Source organism: Crocodylus porosus, unplaced genomic scaffold (assembly GCF_001723895.1).
Source record: "Crocodylus porosus isolate Cpor-Errol unplaced genomic scaffold, CroPor_comp1, whole genome shotgun sequence".
Classification (NCBI taxonomy): Eukaryota; Metazoa; Chordata; order Crocodylia; family Crocodylidae; genus Crocodylus; species Crocodylus porosus.
In genome coordinates, this window is record NW_017728886.1 from 227,185,569 (window position 1) to 227,208,697 (window position 23,129).

Sequence of the window (23,129 nt, forward strand, 5' to 3'; positions counted from 1 at the left end):
TTAACCCCTTCCCACCACGAGCCCGCTTACCTCCGGCTGTGCTGGGGGTCGGCAGGGGGCTTGGCGGCTGCTGAGGGAGTGTCTGGGGGGCTTCGGGGGAGGCGGGGCGCAGCGGGCTTCACCCACATGTCTCTCACCGCTCCAGAGCCTACCTGAGTGTGGTGTTTTTTTTTGTTTTTTGTTTTTGTTTTTTATCCCGCTATTTGGCGGGCCCTTTTAAACTACGCGCAAAAGTTATATTTTTACTTCTACAAACAGCATATATCTCCTTCCATGTTTCTCTTCCATTTCACACTTAAAGGTTAAATACAGTCAGTATTCCTGGCAAGTAATATATGGCTATGACAGAAAAACAGTATGTAACCAGGTTAGACACTAAGGCTGTGACCCCCCTCATTTGCTCCATGCACACAAAAATCTGCATCAATATGTGAGTCAGTTAATATCATACGGCTTGAGCCACGTGCATAAAGCCAGTTTATAGGAGCGTGACCTAAATAAGGTAATGGCCGTTCCCATGAAGCAAAAAAAAGATAAAATATAGTCTACTAATTACCATGCATGACCCCATTCTGTAAGCAAAAGACTCCCCTCTACTTTCTCCCCGCTTTGTTTTTCACTGTTACATGCTCTGGACAAAGTAATGAACTTATACTCATCATCATTGTCGAAGGCTGCTGTTAGGTATCTCATTCTGCTCTAGATGGTCTCCTGAGTGACAATTAAGCAGCACATTTCTTGGAAATATATTTCCTATTTTTTTTTAAATGCCTACCATTAATAGTTAGGAATTGATGAGGTCCAGCTGCTAGTTTCATAGATACTTGGGTTGGATATTCACTATAGCATGCCACCCTGTGCTTTCAGTACCATGGCTCACAGTGAAGAGAAAAGGCACAACTTGTGAAAACAACATAATTTTAATTAGTGAAATGTAAATCAACACAAGCAAGCAGAAAAGCTGGTGACATCTCTTAGCAAAACCTCAAGGTTCCTCTTACTAAAGCTTCATTTCTCAAAGATTGAAGCAAGCCTGTAGCAGCCATGTTTAAATTTAATTTACATTTATATATGTATGTAAAAGCAAAATGATGTTTGTACTTAATTCTTTGCAATTCATACTGTAAGGCTGCACTTTGAATGCATTTAGCCATCAGATTGATGACACTAAATCATGACCTGCACACAAAAGTTTTATCCCTGTATCTATTTCAATTAAGAGTGGTGTTTTCTTTACAGAAATAGAGTTATATTGGTAAAAGCCCTGGCATGGCTACAGTTGAAAGGCAGTTTCTATGTGTTTGCTCATTTCCTTCTTGCACAGAAATAGCTATATTGGTATACGCACTTCATACAAATATAACTCCATCCATACTGTGGGAATTATACAATTCTATACTAGCATAGAAGAAGTAATTCAATTTTTGCATGAGATAAGTGCTCTCAGATTGGCCACAGCATTTGGAGGCTTGTTTCTTTAATCCCAAATCCTTTCCCAGTATATTTCCCTGCTGACAGCAGGCTCTTTAGAGAAACAACCAGCTGTGTCCAAAAGGTTCTTTTTATCTGTGTGTCTGAGTAGGTGACAAATTCTCATGGGTATTCTGACATATGTTAAAACAGGGATGCTCAACTTCCAGCCTGTGGGCCAGATCCAGCCTATGGAGCTGTGTCATCCTGTCTGCCAGTCTCCATACAGGTCTGGAAATGGGGCAGTGGGAGAGTGGGTGGCAGTGTTAATTGCTGCTCATATGCTACCAAATTTCTGGACCCATGGGCAGCCTCAAGGGCCAAATAACATTGTTTTGCATACTAGATTAAATACACAGAGCTATGGAGGCCCAGGGCTTGATCCAGGTGCTTGGGGCTAGTTCAGGGCAGCACAGGGCCTGATCTAGCAGCGTGGGGGTCAGGCCATGGATCTTGATTTGGATGCACGAGATCCAGATGGTGTGAAGCCCAATCGGGGTTGTACAGGGCTGAGCTGTGGCAGCATGGTGACTAGTCCAGGCATTTATACACGTACTCCAGGAGTGGCGGGGGAGGCACTTAATTAGAACAGCTCTATTTAAAGCATCTCAGACCCACTCTAATTAAATTGTGGGGAGTGTCTTGTGTATCAGCGTCCCTGCGCTGAAAAATGGTGGTGGGGTGCTTTAACTAAAGCTTGTTGAACAAGCTTTAGTTAAAGCACCCCACCACTATTTTTCAGCACAGGGCTGCTAATACATGAAACACTGGAGTCTGCTGAAGCATGGTAATTACCAGGTTCCAGCAGACTCAATTAATCAAGTCTGCTGCAATGTGCTGTAAGTACAGTGTGTCAGAGCAGCCTTGTTGCATGTGTATAGGCACCCGTGATGTCAGTCTGAGGTAGTATGGGGTTTAGTCCAGCATGCAGGATCTGGTCTAGGTGCACAGGGTTGGGCCAAGGCAGAACAGAGTCTGACTGGTACATGTAGGACCCCATCTGGTCATGCAGGGCCTTATTTAGTACATGGCTCCAGGTTGAAGCAGCGTGGGGCCTGACTGGGGTGGTGCTGGACCTGATTGGGGTGCACCAACCCAAAGGGATCTGGCCCATGAGCTGGCCCCATGCACTCACCTGGCCTGCAAGGCCAAAAGTTTGAGTTTCACCGTGTTAAAACATTATGTTAAGCAACCAATTCATCTCCTATATGGAATATATCATATTTTCTTGCATATTCTGGCAAGCAAAAGTGAAAGCAAATCTGTAAACAAGGTACAGGGAACAGACCAATGAGCAGACTTGGCTCCCTAGCTGCTGCTGCTGCTGCCGTTGGCGCTACTCTGTTACCTACTACAGAAAGGGCACATCTACACAAGACACTACTGTGCAGCAGTGTTGGCAGGCACTAACCATGATGCACTGCTACTGTAACACCAGTTACTGTGCAGTCATTTAGTACTTGCTTATTTAGTCATTTAGGACTAAATAGAATGACTGTGCAGTAACAATTGTGTAGTCTAATGCTCATATAGACTTGGCCAGAAAGACCTTTTTGCTTTGTTCTGCCTTTCAAAACCAAGGTGTACATCTTAGTCTGGGGTGTGTTGTGTATGAGACTATATGTTCTTTTTAGTCTTCTAGTTTAAGAAATATTTTTCAATAACATTTTTTTAAATTGTGGCTTTTCCAATTTAAATCTCTAAGAAGCTGCCAACACTTTCTTACCTCAATCATAAAAAACCTCTGTTTTGTTCAGTTCTGCTCCTAGTCATCCTACACTCCCAGTTAATCATATACAGAACCAAAGCAGGCAAAAAAAAAAGGAGTCTTAGAAGTAGTCACCTCTTCCTTTCATATAACCATTCCCTACTTTGGCTATCATTCTGGTGCCTGAAGTGCCACTGCTTAACACAGTGAAAGCTTTGTAAGCTATTTCTCCTATTCTAAGGAGGTTTTCTATTTTCTGATTGTTCTGTAAGAATTGCATTCTCTCTTCACATATATTAAAAACCTAAAAGCTACTTTTGATATGGATCTGAAATAAATGACCTACTTTGTATCTATTCCATAATTCAAAAAACACATCTCCATGTGAAGTTTTTCTCAGTTTTGTTAAGAGTTTTTTTTAGTCACCTACTTATAGCAAACTGAGTCAGTTAATTATCTTTGCCTACTTGATACAAAGGCAGCTACCTAAAGTTGACACAGGATAATATACTTCTGGGATTTAAAGCCTTTTTTAGTTTCTGCTAACTATGAATTGATTTAAAAGTACCAGATAGAGTATGAATATACTAGATTCATATAATAGTTATTTTGGTAACATTTACAGCATTAATTTCTAAATGCTTTAAATCACTTAGTGAAAAGAAAAGTTGTTAAATGCATAATAAACATTTTATTGTAAGTGAGCATAAGTGGGCACATCTATACATATAAATAATATGGGATCAGTTTACTCTAGAGTAAATTATTCTAGAATACACTGACCCGGGCAACTGTCTACATGTACAGGGAGGGACTCGAGAGCACAGATGCTACTCATGCTGCAATCTGTCCTCACCCCTTCCAGCCCTACATCAGCTTTCTGCAGCAGCCAGGAGGAGCCCTGCTGGCAGGGGCTGAGACAGGGGCTGGGATGGGCTCCGCCACCAGAGCCCAAGTGGGGAAACTGCCCCACAGCAGAGAGATTCCCCACTCTATGATTGTGATTGCAGAGCCGGAGGTGGGAGATTCTTATCTCCCAGCCCTAGTTCCATGGTCACAGGGAGATCCTTATTTCCCAGACTGAGCTCCACAGTCATGGGGCCCAGGGTGAGAGATCCTTATCTCCCAGTGCCAGCTCCACAGTCGCAGGGCTGGTGCTGGGAGAGAAGGACCTCTCAGCTGGGGCCTTGCAACTGTGGCTGTGGAGCTTGGGCTGGGAGATAAGGATCTCCAAGACCCAGCTCTGCAATCATGGAGTGGGGGCAGGGAGCTCCCTGTTGCTGAGGCAGGGGGACATTGTCCCTGCCCAGGCTCTGGCGGCAGAGCCCACACCAGCAGTAGGCAACTCTCAGGAACAGGTAGCAATCTTCCGCCCCTGGCTGACTGGGAGCAAATGTGCTCCTGGTCAGATGTCTACATGTGCGCTACTATGCAATAAGTAATCAAGAGTAAGTTTGCTACTTGTATTTACAGGTAGTAAATTTACTCATGATTAGAGCAAATTACTGTGCAGAAAGCATCTGCACGTGTAGATGGTGATGCTCACTGTGCAGTAATTAGCTCTAATCCTGCGTAAAGCATCTTGTGTAGACTCACCCCATATGTATTTTTACATTTCTGGATGTATCTTGGAAATCCCAAAAGCTAAGAAGATAGAACGCTTTGCTGAAATCACATTCGTCAAATACGACAACTCAATGCTTTTTTATCTTGCCATACCCTTTAACCCTTTATCCCATAAACTGATTTCCTAAAATCAATCTCAATGTACTACCAACTCAAAAATGTTAACTACTTATCATTTCAGTCTTTCAAGCAGTCATCAAGCAAGAGAAATTATAACTAAGTGGGTTCAGATAGCTTTATATTCATTAAACACCTGTGTTGAAATTCACCCTATTCATACAAGACTGAAACAAGGTCTTTTAACCTTATTTCCAGAGTATAAGTGGGACTGGATAAATACTGCTTGGAAAAATCAGCCTTGCCTGTGCATGAATTTTACTGTTAGTTCACACTTGCAAAGCAAATCTTGTTTTTAACAACATCAAAGCATTTAAATCCTTACTCCTCAGATCACGAGTCTTTTGTAGGATTAAGTAGACAGCCTTCTCTTTTCTGTGTGTCCCTTTTCACATCTGCCATGCTCCCATGGCCATATAAATGCATTGTGTGATTTCTAACAAGAGCTTCTTATTATCAGACCCTTTTAGTGTCCCCATAACTTACAAAATAGAAAAAGCTTCTGCGAAAGAGCATTGCAGTCTGAAGAGGAGTTTATGTGAATATAGGCAGAAAGTGAAGGATTACTGAGGTGAAGATTGGAGAGTAACAGTTTACCAGTAAAAAAAAATACTTGTTTTTCCTGGGAAGATTTAGAATGGAGCCAAAATGTCAAATATTTCACCTATAATCATTAAAGGAAATCCTTTTCATTCTGATGTACTATAAATGAAGCTGTACTTGTGGGTGTCTTAGTAGAATTTTAATTGCATGTGAAATCTCCAATGTATTTGTATTTGTTTAGAATGAATTTATCTGCAGTCCTGTTATTTGGCAGGGATTACATTCTCATTCTCAAAAACACAAATAATTATTTCAGACTAATATAGTCAGGCTATTTTGGGCTGCATTGTGATTCTTTGTTATTATTCACACATATATTCTGCAGTGCTTTGGAAATCAGAAATACATGCAAACACGTTGACCTGGGAGAATGGAATTAGACTGATGCACAGAAGGAAATTTTAGTTGTAGCCAGGGATTACGCTGTGCATGATTTTAAAAAGGAAATCACCATGTATTCCTATATAACAATGATCACTGAATTTTTTCCACAGTCAGCCATCAGTGAGGAATGCATGGCAATTGCTTAGTTTAACAGTAACTTATTGAGAAACATCTTAAATGCATACTGTAGATTTTCATGCTACTGCAGCATCCACTTTATGCCCATTAAACTACTTTCGTTTTTTCCTGTATTATGGCTATTCATGGGATGTGCCACATTGTTCAGAGAAAATGGTAAAGGCACATCCTGAAATTTCACATACAAGAGGAGGAATATATGATAAATATTTCAGACTGTCTTCTAACCTGAGAAGCCCATTACTGAATATGTAAAGCTGTACTAACATGGCTGCAGTGGCACATACTGCAATAGCTGTATTTGAGACTCAAAGAGATCAGAATCCAGTCCAAAGGTTTATGCTTTGTTTTGTTTAAATATTGAAAGGAAAACCTGTTGAAAGTGACAATATACTTTAGTAGCCCACCAAATGAATACAGTTTTCTTTCCTTAACCTTGTCCAAAAGACTTCATCTTTCTCCCGTCTTGTAGACAAATACGTTAAGTTTTTAAGGATTTGACAAAAATAGTCACATCTTCAGGACAAGAATCATTAAAGTGTTCATCATGCACATGTAAATTGCAGGATATAAGGTGCTCTCTTTTGATCCTGCATGTTTTTCCTCTTTGAAATATCTCTGCAGGCATAAGGCATCTTTAATAAACAGAATATTCTATACAAAGGATATTCTATCTATGCCTCCTGCTGCTCCCCTAGAAACACCAATGGAAATAACTTTGCATTTAAGTCATCTAGGTATCCCTACTAGTGACTCATTCACAGGTTAGCTGCAGTGACAGTACAAGAGCCTCACATTATAAAAATAACATTTCAGCCTCAGTGGTTACTGTTAAGAACCAATATATGGCAAGAAGTGAAAAAAATGACTTAAGAAAACAAGATTGATTTTTTAAAAAGTAGCAAGTTTGTGTGGGAGAGAGAAATGACTTGTATTTTTTGCTTCAGCTTTCTGAACCTTGAATGCTTTGGGGTCTGAAATTTTCCATTCTTTAAATTCTGCCAAAATGTGATCTGCTTTTTAAGGTTTAAGCAGAAAAGAATAAGCCACATGCAATTCACAGAATAACATTATATGCTTTTCCATTATTACTTTTTAAAGAAAATCGTGCAATCTCTCTTTTAACAACCTAGAGCTCGAACTGCATAAAGGTGAAAGTTGAAATCTGGATTGAAACTAGCCCTCTTTGAGGAGGAATGTATATCCTTGTTCTGGAAAAAACTGGTTTGCAGGTAAAAAATAACAGAATGAATAAGTACATAGATTTTTAGCTAAGCTTTGTAAGTCTACTACTCAGTAAGGTTAAGTTGTCCCTACCTGAATGTAATTAAGTACTACAGCCCTCATTCTTGAGGTAGGTAGGCACCTAATGTCTTTGGGAGTTTGATAATCTGGGTTTAAATTTGTTAGTCCCTTCAACTCCTGAACTGCAATCTCAAGACCACCTTCAGAACATGGCAGGTTAAATTTCTATTCTTGCACTCAACCTAAGGGGTTCTGTGTGAGCTCATGCCGAATTATGTAAGGACTGAATTAAGCACAGGCTCAGACCTGGATGTTCAATTTAAAACTTTTATTGTTTCACAAAGTCATAAACTAAGGAGGTCTGTTGGTTCACGAGGTTCCCAAATCAGGCCCTTGCTTTCTAACCCAAAGGCTAGGTGCGGCTGCCTGATTCAGTAGTCTCAGAAATGGTCAACAGCTCATTTAAAAGGAGTTCCTTATCTTTTTTTAGACAAAAGATACAAAACTGTCCCCACTCTGACAGTGAGGCCTCTAACATAACTTTACTATTACTTATATATGATAATACATATACATATATATTTCTAATTTTTACTTCTTTTGGTTACTTAGTTAACTTATCTATATCAGGTGATACACTCTGTATTATAATTTTTATGCTTCTTATGCTAATTCTTAATGACCTTAAATATAACATTTTCCAGACTCTGCTTGACCGTAAATATATCATTTTCTAGACTCTGCGGTTTAGCCATGCGGTTTCCTGTTTTAATAATATAAGCTGCTTCCTTGCAATTTTTATCATTGTCAGCATTTTCATCTAAGGGTCAGAAGGTGATTACCAGAATGTTAATCGCTGACTGCTCAACCTCCTTGAAGCATTCTGGGAGTTTTAGTGCATTGTTCTTAATGCTAGGCCTTGCTTAGCATAAGCACTATCTCACAAGTTCATCTTAAAAAATTTCTCCACTGCATAACTTTGGCATATCTTCACCAAAAAAGGCAATTTCCAGATACTTCACACACCTCTGTACATTCCTTAGTGCACTGAATTTGTAGGGTTTCACCTCCATTGTGTTGTAGAATGCCACGTATTATGCATCTTTTTATATGCTGTAACGTGGCTTCTTATATGCTATAACATGGGCTCATTTTCTCCAGTATTTCAAAGCACTCAAATTTCCTTACATAAGGTAGTGTAATCATTTAGATTTTAGCATACTAATATTTTAATGCCTATTTCTAGCTTTAATAGGCATTAAAACAATGCCTATTTCTAGCTTTAAGTAATGGGTTTCTGTGGATGGACTAAAAGGCACTGGGCTCATCTATATGTGCAGCGGATGTGCAGTTGTTACTGTGCAGTCATTTAGTTCTTGCTTAAGCTTAAGCAAGAACTAAATGACGTGCAGTAACCAGCATTACTGTGCAGTCCTGATGCCACACAGCTATTTTTAGCAGCTATTACACAGTAACAATGAACTACTGCGCAATAGCTCATTGCTACTGCACGGTAGCATCGGCGTCATGGCTCGTGCCCACGGTAGCAATAAGCTATGGCAATGTAGCTCATCGCTATGGCGATGTAGTATCTTATGTAGATAGGACCACTGCTTGTTAAATGCACCAGTCAACTTGTTCCATTAATTCTGAATATTTAAATGACATGTATCCAAGTTTTCTGTCTTTCATGGCTTCTCTTATATAAAGTCGTGATGCAGAAGGTTCTTTTTGATTTCTTTCTAGCCAAGTTGCTGAATATTTTTATCTAGCTGATTAATTCTGTTTCTTCAGCAGAAGGGCTTTCAACAAAGGGAAAGCTGAAATAAGTTCCTAACAGGCATTTGTTACTAGAGGTAAAAGGGTCTACCTAATTAGTCCTAGACTGCTTCCCCACATTGTAAGTATAACCATGCTACAATTCCCCTTGTGCTGAATTCCAAAACATTTTTTATCTTGTAAGCATCTTTACTGCCCCATTGTTTTTTAGGAAGTTTTTGTGGGCTTGTGCTTTGGAGGAAGTACAAAAATATTACTGCACAGTGCTAAAGTAAATAGATTTAATTTTTTTTTGTTAGCATCTCTTGAGGCTGTTGAAATTCATTCTTCTGTGGATGCTTCTGCAGCTACAGCAGTTGGCTGAGTTTTTGAAATGTTAAAAAATGAAAGCTAATAAAACTTGTCACTTCTCAGCCCATCCACAAATGATATGGTAGTTGTGTAGGTGCTGCAGTATTGGATTTGACATTTATGAACCAGCAGGCATGGGAACTAAGTGGCTCTGGAGATTGGTAATGAGACAGTGAACTTCTCTTTGCTAGGTTGCTTTTATAAATGTATTGTGATGATATATGTTGCACCTTGTTAGAGATGGATCAAAGAGAAAATGCTAAATATGTATCCTCCAAATGCCTTGTTCACCACATCAAGAAGTATTGCAAATTTTTCGGTTCCTTTCCAGAGCATCTGCTACTTGTATCACAGCTTATGAAGCACCATATTTACTCAAATCTAAGATGAGGTCCCCTGCACATTCAGCATAAGGGGAAAAGACCCTTATCTTCCAACTGAGTACAAGCAGAGGGAGGTAGGGCAGTGGCAGTGGCTCCAACTCCAACCCCGGGCCGCAGCTCACAGTTGGAGCTGTAGTCACTTCTCCCCACTGACACCTGACCACCCCCCACACCTCTGCTTTGGCTCCTGCTGAGGTCCTGCTTTGACCCAGGGCAGGGAGCATAGAGCACATGCTGTCTCCAGTCCAAGCCACACAGCAGTGGTGGCAGCAGCTCTGGCTCTCATTTGGGGGGCTGGGACTGATCCTGTCACCACCACAACAGCTGCTGTGTGGCTGGGCTGGGACTGGAGGCAGCACATGCTCTGTACTCCCTGCCCTAAACTGGAGCAGGGCCCCAGGAAGAGCTGGAGCTGAAAGGGGAAAGTAAGTGGCAGCTAGGGGGAGGCCAAGTGGGGATTAGGTGGGAGGTGGGGGGCAAGTGGCAGGGGGGCAGGTGAGATGAGTACAAGTGGAGGGGTGAGTGGCAAGAGGTATAGGCACTGTGGGGGCAGGCATGGGGTACACAGGCACCGGGGGGAGCAGGCAACCAGTGGGGGTAAGTGGTGGGGAGAGCAGGTAGCAAGGGGCAGTGGTCAGGCCACTTGACTCCCCTGCTTCCTGCCCCACCACCACCTGCGCACCTGCTGATGCTTGCCCTGCTGTAGCAGTGTGGGGGAAAGAATTTAAGAGGACCCTCCAATAATTAGACTCTAGACATGGAAAATTATAACAAATTTATAATTTTTCCAAGTCAGGAATCTAATTATTGGGGGGTGTTATCTTAAGTTCAGAGTTGTCTTGGATTCAAGTAAGTACAGTAGTATGATATAGTGTCTGATGAGACATACAGACAGACAACCCAGGAAAGCTAATAGATGAGTACCCTCAACCCATGGGTTAAGATGAGGCAGGTCAAGGTTAGAGTTTCCTTTATGACAGATTCAACTACAGATTAGATCATGAGTCTCTGCTATCATACCCTAGACATTTCATCCTGGTCCTGAGGCAATATCTAAAAAAAAAGTTATAATTTTCCAATGTGAAAACATGCTGTCAAATAACTATTGGGCAGTTCTACTCTTGATAATTTCACCATTTCCAGGGCTGGTTCTTCTGGGAAATTATGATAATTGCAGTAGTTCAGTGAAGGGGTATATTATCTAAGTGTACTACTTTTCAATGCTTTTACAACATTCATCTGTTTGGGTATGTCCTTGCCCCATGCCAGATTTCTTTATCCAATGCTTAGAAATCATGTAATCTATAATATAAGGTATCACCTCAGTTTCACTGTGCTGCACCACTCTTTCTTTTTCATAGCTTTTGTTTGCAAACAAGAGTTATACACGGTGGCACAGCTAAGCCTTTGATGTGATTCCACTAGCAATTCAAACATTAAATGGTGAAATAAAAAGGACAAAATATTTTGCATTCAATTTCTCAGTTTATTTCAAAGGTAGTCCATGCAAGATGCACATTCTGCCCTGGAAAAATGTCAATGGTGAAATAATTTCTTTCTTTTTTTTTCAGCTCAAATGTCATCTTTTGCAAGTGAAAGGTGGAGGATACTTCAAGAAAGTTGCTGCATGGAATTCATACACAAGCTCTTACATGGATGGTATTAGCTCTTTTAGGGAAGGAGGGTAGTAGTATGAAAAGGGATAGAACCAGGAGCATTCAGTAATTTTCTGACCAGTGGAGTACTGAGGAATACAGATGTGCAGTCACTAGTGAATTGAAATGGAAAGGCATCAAAAGAATACTGGGTTCAATCAAAAGCCATCCTGGAGGGAGAAACAGAGGTTGTGTAACAATTCTTACAGAGTTATCTGAGGCAGTAAGAGTAATAAGTGGAGTTATAGGTTTTTATTTCCCAAGGATACAAATCCCTGCATTTACTGGCTCCAGCTGATCTAATCTGCCTAGAACCACACAGCTGTTCCTTGATAACTATCCAAATTGTATCTAATGGTCCTCCACTCTTACTGGAAGCTGGGCCACTTGTGCTTGAAGATCATCCTGCTCCTCCTAGAGCTACCAAATGTGTAGGGATGATGTGCACATCATTCCTTCCAGGAGGAGGGTGCAGCTTGTCCCTCCTATGCATCTAGTCAGCCATGTTGGTTAGTCTGAGGAGGGGAGGTCTATTGGAATCATCTCCACTCTTTTTTGGTGACTGTTAAAGTCACAGTGAAACTAAGGAGAGTAAGTTGGGTTTTAGATGTGCTAGTAGTGTAAGTGTGTTGTTGTAGCTGGGATGATCCAGAAATTATGCAAAAGGCAAGGTTTTTTTAAGGTCGTATCTTTCATAAAAGTTATCACCCTAAGAAATCCTTTCCTCTCACAGAAATGTGTTAGCTAAAGTGTTTTTAAATGTGTTAGCAATACCTAATGTAGTCAAAGAAGTCTGATATTAGGTGTTGGTAGTCAACTCGTGGATCTTGAAAAAAAGTAATAGAAATAGACTGCACAGTGGCACTAATGGGCACCACCATATCATCAGCCTGCTTCAAACACATTTTAAATTAAAATGTATGAAATTAGGTATTGACAAACCAGAATGACTTTAGGCTTCTCCCACTTTATTATGTTTCTTGCATTTATTGGTAGTGAACAGCTGTCATTATCTTGCAGGCACTGTGGTTTTACAAAGGTTTCATTTTAATCAGCATTGAGCTAATGCTTGAAACAGTTGGGTTTCAGGTGGGAACAAATGAGCCATTGCTACAGCCAAAGATAATGGCAGAACCGAGAAACGGTTTTCATGAGGACTTTTAGAAAAAACAATTAACTGCCTCTCTAAGGCACATACTGTCTTTTTTATACAAAGGTAGGTCTTCAGTCTTGATAAACTGGAATAAAGTGTATCTTCTGCACTAATGTTAAGTAGACTTCTAGCAGTAATATTCCTCAAGTGTGGTGTACTCTGTGCATGGCTTTTCTTGTTAACATTTGCATCACATGCCCAGTAGAACTACCCTGCAGCATAGTCACTGAAAAACTGCATTCAGCTCCAAACACTGGTTCTTCTTTGACTGCTTACCCCTACTTTTAGTCCACTATAGTTGCATAGTGCACCTGAAATCATAGGAATATTGCCAGTAGCACCCACTTGGTCTGCACACACTAGCTCCAGTGTGTTGTGGATTGAGCAGGCAGGACTGGCAAAAATGCATTGATTAAAGTGGGTTTTAAGGAGTCCTGTGGGTCCAGTATAGATGGGGAAAGTCATTTTTCATGTTAGCTGTTTGTGCTGCATCAAAGGTAGTGCACACCGACTGCCACTCCAGTTCTCTCTCACAATGTTTGGTGTGAGGCTGAGTGCCACTACCTATAGCCTCAGCTTGACTACCTGTCTTGCTTATAATATATAGTTTTCTCAGAGTTATTTATATTGCATAGGCTTTAGATGGAATCAATACTTTGGGAGAGCATATGGAACATACCTCTTTCTTTCTTCTCACCACTGGCATGTAGTGACTGACTTGTTTCATTGTTGTACTGTTCCTACAGTTAGCAAATTTATCCTGTGATTTGACCTAAATCTGCTTTGATGCAGTTAACCCCCACTGCCATGTGTCCTGCTCTCTGTGGCAAAGGAGGACTATATTTCTCCATCTTCTTTATGAAGACTTTTCCAATATTGGAAAACTGATATCACATCTCCTCTTAACTATCACATCTCCTCTTAACCTCTTTTTTTCCCAAACCAAAACATGTCATTCCTTCTGTCTTTTCTCATACAGCTCGTATGACAACCTGTTTATCATCTGTTACTTTTCTCTTGATCTTCTCAAGCTTCTCTAGCTCATTCTTCAAACTCATTCCCTCAGACCAGACATAGTACTCTAGATGAGCCTGAATGGGCATGTCTACATGTGATATTTTAATGCTCATTAGCCTAAGTTAATGTGCATTAAGAGTGCATGTCTACTCATGCACCCCCTTAATATGCTTTAAAACATCGTGAATTAGGCTATTCGCACCTAAATTTGATATCTGCAAGTGTAGGTATCAAATTTATGCGCAAATAGTTAAAGCTCATTAGCAAACATGTAGACACATTAAAATACATTAAGACTGAGTTGTCAACTAACTTGGGACTAATTTTAGTCCCAAGTCAGTCCACACACGGTGCTAATGCGCCTTAACATCTGCATGTGTAGACGCCTGTCTAAACTTGCTAAATGCTTGTTAAGCTAATGCATATTAAATTTAGGCATGCTTAAATGCACATGTAGACATACCTATTAAGTATCAAGTAAAGTTGTACTCACCTCTCCTGTGTTTTGCATACTCATTTCTGTTAGCATAATCTAAAGTTGCATTCATTTTGTTTTTTGTGACAGCATCACGTTGTTGGCTTATGTTAAGTTCCTGAACTACCATAACCAACCCCACATACTTCTAGGCTGTACTGCTGCTCAACTAATTATCTCCCAATTTGTATTTGTGCACTTGTTGTTTTTTTCCTTATGTCTAGCACTTTACAGTTCTCTTTATTAAATTTCATTTTTGCTCTGTAGCTCTGTCCTTCAATTTATCCAGGTCCTTCAAATTTTAATCCTGTTTTCCAAAGTGTTTGCAACCCCACTTGGTTTTGTGCAACTTTGAGTAGCATAGCTTTATGTGAAAGTCATTAATAAAAATGTTAAACGGCACTGGAGTCAGAACCCTCTGTGGAACCCCACTTGAAACCACCTGCCGATCTGGCATCAATCCATTAATGCATACATTTCAATAAACAAGCCAAATGCTCAGATCTATTTGGAAGGAAAAAAAATACTTGTTATAAATCCACAATTTCATATTTCAAATGTACAAGCCATACCTATCCCAACTCACTCTACTGGTCACTTTCAAGATTGACTCTCAAGTGGTCTCTCACAAAGGAAGCAAAGTCTCTTCCACAACTACATTCAAAAGAATCTTTCTTATCCAAAGGAGATACTTCCTTATTCCTGCAAAGAAAGGAAAGAGACCCATTTCGGTGCTCTCAGTGCATGGTTGTCATGGGAGACTTTAACTACCCGGACATCTCATGGGAAGAGCACTTGGCCAAATCCAATCAGTCTCAAAGCTTCCTCACATGTATGGACAAGCTCTATCTGACTCAAGAAGTCTATGGGCTGACAAGGGTAAAGCATTGCTGGACCTGGTACTGGCCAAAGGAGATGATCTAGTCAGTGACCTAAGAATCGATGGAAAGCTGGGCGATAGTGACCACAAGCTGATCACTTTCATTATCCATTGCAAAGCTGGCAAGTCAGTCAGCAATGCAGAAGTCCTCAACTTTAGGAAAGCTGACTTTGACAAGCTCAGGAGGCACATTGTCAAGGCCCTAAGGGACCATGACTCAACAGGAAGAGGAGTCCAAGAGGAGTGGTTGCTCCTCAAGGGAGCGATCCATCCCATCTCAGAGGAAGGGTAGCAAAAGGGCACAGAAATGCCCTTGTCTTAGCAGGGAACTTAAGGACCTCCTATGCCTAAAAGGAGAGACTTATAAAGGATGGAAGGATGGAATAACCACCACGGAGGAGTACTCAGCACTGGTCCATGCCTGCAGGGAGTGAACCAGGAAAGCCAAGGCTGCAACGGAACTCCATCTGGCTTCACATATCAAGGATAATAAAAAGTCCTTTTTCAGATATGTAGGGAGTCAGAAAAAAAAAAACAAGTGTAACATTGAACCCCTGATGAACCAAATGGGACAACTGAATACTGACACTCAGCAAAAAGCCAGTCTGCTTAATGGGTACTTCATGTCGGTCTTTCACCTGCCCAGAAGGACCACCCTGCCTAGTATGATGTGGGACAGCCAGGGTAAGGGCATATTTATACCCAGCATTAGTGTAGACCTGGTAAAGGATCACCTTGAGAGGCTGGACACCTTCAAGTCAGCTGGCCCTGACAGATTACACCCTAGAGTACTCAAGGAGTTGGAAAGTGTCATACCCCAACCACTAGCAAAAATATTCAAAAACTTGTGTTGCTCAGGTGAAGTACCTGAAGACTGGAAGAAAGCCAATGTGGCACCCATCTTTAAGAAAGAGTGGAAAGTAAATCCTGGGAATTACAGGCCAATCAGCTTGACCTCAATCCCCAGTAAGATTCTGGAAAAAATTATCAAAGAGACCCTTCTTGACAGGCTGGTTGAGGGTAGCATCCTGAGGGACAGCCAGCATGGGTTTATTGAAGGTAGGTCTTGCCTGACCAATCTCATCTCCTTCTATGACTAGGTGACATATCACCTGGACAAGGGAGAAGAGATTGACATCATATATCATACATCTGGAACTTTAAAGAAGCCTTTGATCTGGTGTCCCATGGTCTCCTCATGGAAAAATTGGCCAACTGTGGCCTCGGCTACACCACAGTCCATTGGCTGGGAAATTGGCTCTGAGGTCAGACCCAGAGAGTAGTATTCAATGGTAGCAAATCATTATGGCACTCCATGACCAGTGTTTTCCCCCAAGGCTCTGTCCTTGGACCAGTTCTCTTTAACATCTTTATCAACAATGTGAACATTGGTGTCAGAAGTTCACTGGCCAAGTTTGCCGATGACACTAAATTTTGGGGCATAGCGTCCACACCTGAGGATAGGCTAGTGATCCAGGCCAAGTTGGACAAGCTTAGTAAGTGGGTGGATACAAACCTGATGATGTTCAATAGCAATAAATGCAAGGCACTCCACCTCAGGGGAAAAAAACCCTGCAGCATGCTTATAGGCTCAGCAGTGCTACGCTCGCTAGCACCATGGTTGAAAGAGACTTGGGGGTCATGACTGACCACAAGATGAACATGAGCCACCAATGTAATGTCACAGCTAGTAAAGCAAACAAAACTCTGGCTTGCATCTATAGATGCTTCTCAAGTAAATCTCAGGATGTCATCCTCCCTCTGTACTCAGCCCTGGTGAGGCTGCAGCTGGAGTACTGCATCCAGTTCTGGGCTCCGCAATTCAAGAAGGATGTCAAGAAGCTTGAAAGAGTCCAGAGAAGAGCCATGCACATGATCAGAAGGCAAGAGAATAGGCCTTATGAAGAGAGGCTGAGAGCCATGGGACTCTTCAGCCTGGAAAAGCGCAGGCTCAGAGGGGACCTGGTGGCTGCCTATAAGTACATAAGGGGTGTCCACCAGGATATGGGGGAACATCTGTTCACCAGAGAGCCCCAAGGGATAACAAGGACTAACAGTCATAAACTCCTCCAAGACCTTTTTAGGCTGGACATAAGGAAAAATGTCTTTACTGTCTGAGCCCTCAAGGCCTGGAATAGACTCCCTCTAGAAGTGGTGCAGGCACCTACTCTGGACTCATTCAAGAAACATTTGGATGCTTATCTTGCTGGGATCCTTTGACCCTAGCTGACTTCCTGCCCCTGGGCAGGGGGCTGGACTTGATGAGCTTCAAGGTCCCTTCCAGCCCTAATGTCTATGAAATCTATGAAATCATTTTGGATCTCAGGTAGCTGGACCCCTTCGCCTACTGTTTGAAATTCAAAATGGTCACTCTGCCCTCAACAATTCCTTTACTAGATTAAAGAGATTGGATTTTCAGATCCCACTTCAAAAGAAATATATATTCATTTCATAGAGACATAGCCAGCCCTCAAAAATGTTCTGAGATTTATCATCTGCCTAAACTGTTATCAGTACAAAGTTTTGCTGTTGGTTTCTTGACAACATTGAGAGTATTTACAAGTGTGTGGCAGCATTTGTGGCCTATCTGCATAGTCAAGGCATAATATGGTTTCCATTTCTAGATGACTAGTCAGACTAAAATCTAGCCAGTACGTTCTGAAATTGTCCCACTCGTTCACTTCGTCTGCATTCTAGTTCTCCTGCTAAAAGAAGAAGTGTCCACTTTAAGACCAGCTTAAACTGTAGAGCAGACCTGGGCTCCAGGACAGCAACACACTTATTTGCCTTTTAAAATAATCCAAATGATGTCTGCTCTGATCAATAAACCTGAGGTTTTGAGTCCCACTAAAATCTTGTCTTTTATTTCTGGGTCACATAGCACTACATCTGATACTACATAGAAGACTCCATATTTGATGTCTGCAAGCATACTTGAGAACACAAAAGGAGGGATAATTTCCATCTCTTGGAATGTCTGTGCAAATCTTGACAAGTAGAGAGGCAGTTTCAATATAGGAGTTCCCTTCTCTCCACCTGTGTCACTGGAAAACAGTATTTCTGGACATGTCACTGGGAGGCTTGAGCACAATAAAGACAAATGTGTAACACAGGGTACTGGGCTCCACAAATCAGTGCTCTGCATCAGCATCCCACAGCTCAAACCAGCATACAAAGCATATAAACCTTTCCTACCATGTACCCAAATTCTAGCTATTTGAATACTGTTGGAAACTATAGGAACAGTATAATAGAGAAATGAACAAGGCACTATCTTCTTCATTCTAGGTGGAAGAAAGGTCTGGAATTGGTATAAATGAATACACTGCTGGGAAGTGGTCCACAGTAGGACACATGTAAGGACAAGCACTCAAAGAACGTAGAAAAGTTATTTACTTAAAAAGGAGTTGGACTTCCTAATGATGTGTCATTCTTGTGTATCTGCCCTATCACTATCTGCTCTCCTTTCCTCTGTACTCCGGGGGATTTGCAGCAGAGAAAGAACTGGCATAGCGGTTGGTCCTACACTACTATTTTTATCAATCATACATTGAATTAGGCTTCTGCTGGCAAAATTTCATTGGTCTGAGGCACATAAAACACATGGGTAAACTACATGGAACACACACAGAGACAACACTGAACTATCCTGCCTTCTTCTAAACCCACTAAGTGTGAGCAGCATCCAGGCACTGTCATTGATTTTTAGATATCCATATAACAGGCTTTCAGATCTATTGGTCAACATATTGCCTCTACCTCAGAAAGTATGTCCCGCTTAAGCAAAAGTTTCTGAAACTTATTTCTATATTCTTCCTGTGTGGTAAAGAATTGTGCTTTAACCTTTTCCCTTGCAAACAACCCGAGTAGAAACCTGTTTCCTTTGGCTTGATTCATCTCTTCAGCATATCATTGTACTATCAGGGCAGAATCATTCCATGTCAGCTACTTGTTTGATTGTAGTATAGCTTCATCCAGGCAAGATGTCTGATATGTAACATCGTCTCTATCAGCAAATGGTTGAATCAGCACAGGCTGCAAATTAGAGTTAGGCATTGCATTCATAAAATCAGTATGAATTCATAAATTGTGCACAGACAGATTCCCCAAATTGTCACAGGATATAAATAGTCTGTGTTTTTAGCATTACATTTTCAGTTTTTCTCTATGCAGATGTTCAGGTCATTAGCAGGAGTCCAGAAAGCTTGAGTGAGTTTAGCAGTCAAGACAAACTGCCAGCTGGTCTTAAATAAGTGGCAGAATCAAGCTATACATAGTAAACTTTCCCTAACAATGAGTAACATGAGGGTACTGCTGTTCAGAAATTGCCTTTAAGCAGGATAAACACTTGATTGTCTAGTTTGGTCAAAGGTGGTCATTTTTAAAATAGGCTAATTATGTTTGAGACCATGGCTTGGGGCTAGATAAAACAGCATCTGATCAAGATGATGTAGCTTTGCAGTGTCTTCACAGAGAAAAAAAGCAATATTTTATCTTTTTTTCCCCTTGCAATTTAAAATTCACTTCATTAACTTCCACAAGCACTGAAAGCATTTTTATTTAAGTTCATGTCAGAGATGGGCTTGTGAAAGGTTTGCATAAAGTTTACAGACCATAGCAAAGCAAATGTCTGTGATTTGCCACTAGTGTTTGAAAGTTATTAGATTTGCAAAGCTCAGAGGAGCTGGTGGAAATGCTCCAAACTTGGGCTGATGCTTTTTGCCCAGCCATTCCACTTCATAGCCTGCCTTCAGCTACCCACCCTCTTCTGTGCCTGAGACAATCCTCAGCATTATGTAACTTTCAGATTCTTTGGGAAAGAGTAGGGGAAAACTTATATCTAAGCGAGCTCTCAGGGGCTGGTCCACCCGAATCCTTCCTATAAGTAAGCCTGAGTCCATACTGTAGGGTTTATTTAGCTTCTATTTAAACCTATTTAAATTCAATCAAAGAAACAGACAGGGATCAAGAAAAGACACAGCCTCCCTCCCACACTTTCTGGAGTAGGAGTATGGTCTACTAAGTGGAACAACAACAAAAAAGACAAATATCTGTAGAATGGATTGGGAGCACATGTGTAACAGAAATATGCCACTTTAGATATTGAATCCTGGACATTGCCTATTATTTTAAGAAGGTCTCAATAGAATAAGTGGATGTCAGAACTCTGTTTGGATGCATGAATGAATGAGAGTGAAATACTGTCCCACAGTAACACCATCCTTAGCCTAGACTGATAAACCTAGAGGATGAAACTTATTTATTTTCAGTTTCATATCCAAAAAGCAGCAACAGTATGCACCTCTCCAAGATTGCTACACCAGTGTGATTTACACCTGACCCACAGAAGCCACAGCATGGAGAAAAAGGGCCTCATAGTTGCTCATTGATTACATGAGTATTTAATACCTGCCCTTTCTTCAGCCCTGGTGGCATGTTTGGTAATACAGATTCTCCAATACCAATTCCTTAACAGCCATCACATGATAACAGCATTAAATCATTATCAACTTTGCTTGGAATTGAATTGGCAAATTAGAGTAGAGAGGTTCTAACTCCTACTATCAGTCCCTGCAGTAAATATTCCCTCCGACTGTAAATATTGTTTAAGTGCACAAGAATTGTCATTTACAGGGTCAGACCATAGGTCCATCTTGCCCAGTATCCTGTGTCACAGTGGCAGAGAGTGGATGCTGAAAGGGAGAGGAAACAAGGTATGGCCAGGGGTTTTCCCTGTTCTTCTTTCACTTGCAGCCTCTGGCATTTAATGTTCTGATTCAGAGGCTGTATTCCTAACTCCCATACTCAGTAGCAACTGAACCAGCTTTCCTCTAAGAATTTGCCCAGTCTTTTTTGGATCCGGCCACATTGTCAGCTTCCACAACATCTGGACAGGTATCAACACTATTCAACATAGAATCATTGATTTCCTTGCAAGAATCATATTATGCATAGTACTTGGTAGTCTTTTGTCATATTACGTATTTTTACAAGGACCTTTGAGTGGTTTACAGGGTTTACAAGGGTCATAAGATGCTGACAGGTCTATGAATACAGTACCAGTGACCATGCTTTTTTCATTATCTTCAGTGAGTGTGCTGTGTGATATTTAATACTTGACTGGTACATGATTTCCCTGGGTGGAAGCCAGCTTGCTGGGGGATTAGGTGTTCTTTGACAACCGGTAACAGTTTAAGATGGCGCTTAGTTTCTAGGGCTGGGCAGTGCAGGGCTGCTTCTATCCTATTCCTACAGCCAGGGCAGCACCAGACTACTCCAGATGTGACAAAAGAGCACTCACTTCCTCCTGAAGTTTTACCCAGGATGCCAAAATTCATAGTTATACCTCTGCTTATTATACTGAAGCATTAGTCCAATATTTAGATCCTAAAAATCATTGTTTCCCTACCACCTCAATCTGTAGGTGGTACCTACAGATCTCTGTAGGTGCCTAAATCTGGATAGGGACTTAAATGATGGTACTAGGCACCTTAGTTCTTTCATGATAATCACTTCCCAAACACAGACTAGTGCTTCAGGTCTCTGAAGGTAAGAGATGTGTTTGAAACCTCTTCAGCAGGAGACTGGATTTAATACAGGTCTCCCAAATCCTACATGGACTAGTGGTCTAATCACTTTGGTAGTATATAAAAATTAGCTGTGATGATAGCAGCACCACCAGAAGTGCATGGTGTGGGGAGCACAATCCTGCCAGTGTGTGGTAAGCATTCTGATAGCACACCTACAAGGATTCAGGAATTTTGTGATAAGGATGAAAGATATCAGGGCACTTGGGTGAAAGAATTCAAGCTTCCTCATTTCTGCAGCCTAATGCAAGGTAAGCAGCAGCTGGGGGCATTTCTACATTCCCTGAAACAGAACTACAGACACCTGAAGAAAGCCAAATATGGAAGCATGAAGTGGATGTAAGTGACTTGAAGGTCAGAGAGCAGCTGAGTTAAACTTTTTTGGTTATCAGTTGGAGCCTCAATTCCTGCTTTAGATGCCCCAGCTGCCCCTAAATTCTGTGAGGGTCTGGCCCTAAGGCCTTTAATACATCTAGACAACTAGTTTTGGCTATTTATGTATCTATTAATGTTTCGCAGTTACATGTCATATCACTGTATTTAATCTTGGCTGCAGGAAAGTGGGTACTTTTCTTATTTGTTTTGTAATATCCTTAGGTGATAATTAATCCTATGACTTAATTAATTAAGTTTACTTAGGAATGAAATGATTAAACTGTAGATGTCTTCCCTGTGTTAAAAATAACCATGAAAGTCTCTTACTACTGACATCATTCCAAAGACTTAGTTACTTCCAGATTTACTGTGTGTAACAGGCAGCCGAATCTAACCTGCTAAGTTAAACCTAACTATTGAAAAACTTTGAATATACTTATTGCTTCAGTATTTTATTGTAAACTACTTAACCTGAATAAACAAATCATAATAAAAACATAATCAGAATCGAAGATGTTTTTCCAGAGCCAGCACAGAACAGTAAATCAAATACAGAAAGGTAGTACAATTTCTGGCTGACAAGTTGAAGTATAAATCCTAGTGACAGAACAAGAAGGAACTAATAAGTGAGAATATTTTCTCCTGCTCTGAAGCTAGGTACAAGGGAAAAGTGGAAAGCCTACTTCCATGGACTTTCCTCAAAGCAGTTACCCTATTGTCTCCAAACTGAGACCTCATAATACTAGAAAATACCTTCTGTATAGTTAGAGATATGGCAGTACAGTGGTTTGCTGGGCAGAATTTTAAAATATGGGATCAAAACTTAAAGTTGGATCCAGACTTAAAATCCTGGGGAACAGCAGCAGATGTTTTTGTTGGATATCTTATATTATATTGTATGCTAATTCTACTATAATAAGGAAATTACTGTCATAGAGGAGAAACTCTTCTTCATAGTGCCAGCTAAAAAAGGTATTAATTTTACTATAGTAAATTCTGCCAAAGAAACCTGCTTCCTTTGTAGAGAAACATTTCCTAATGAACAATGTTAATCCCCAAAGTTTATTCCAAGCTAGTAAGTCTAAGTTTGTTCCCCTGTTAGTAGAATATGGCTTCTGACATGTTTGGTCACTTGAGGTAAGTCTGTTAGATTTTTGGATGTATTCCTCTGATGGTGACTTTT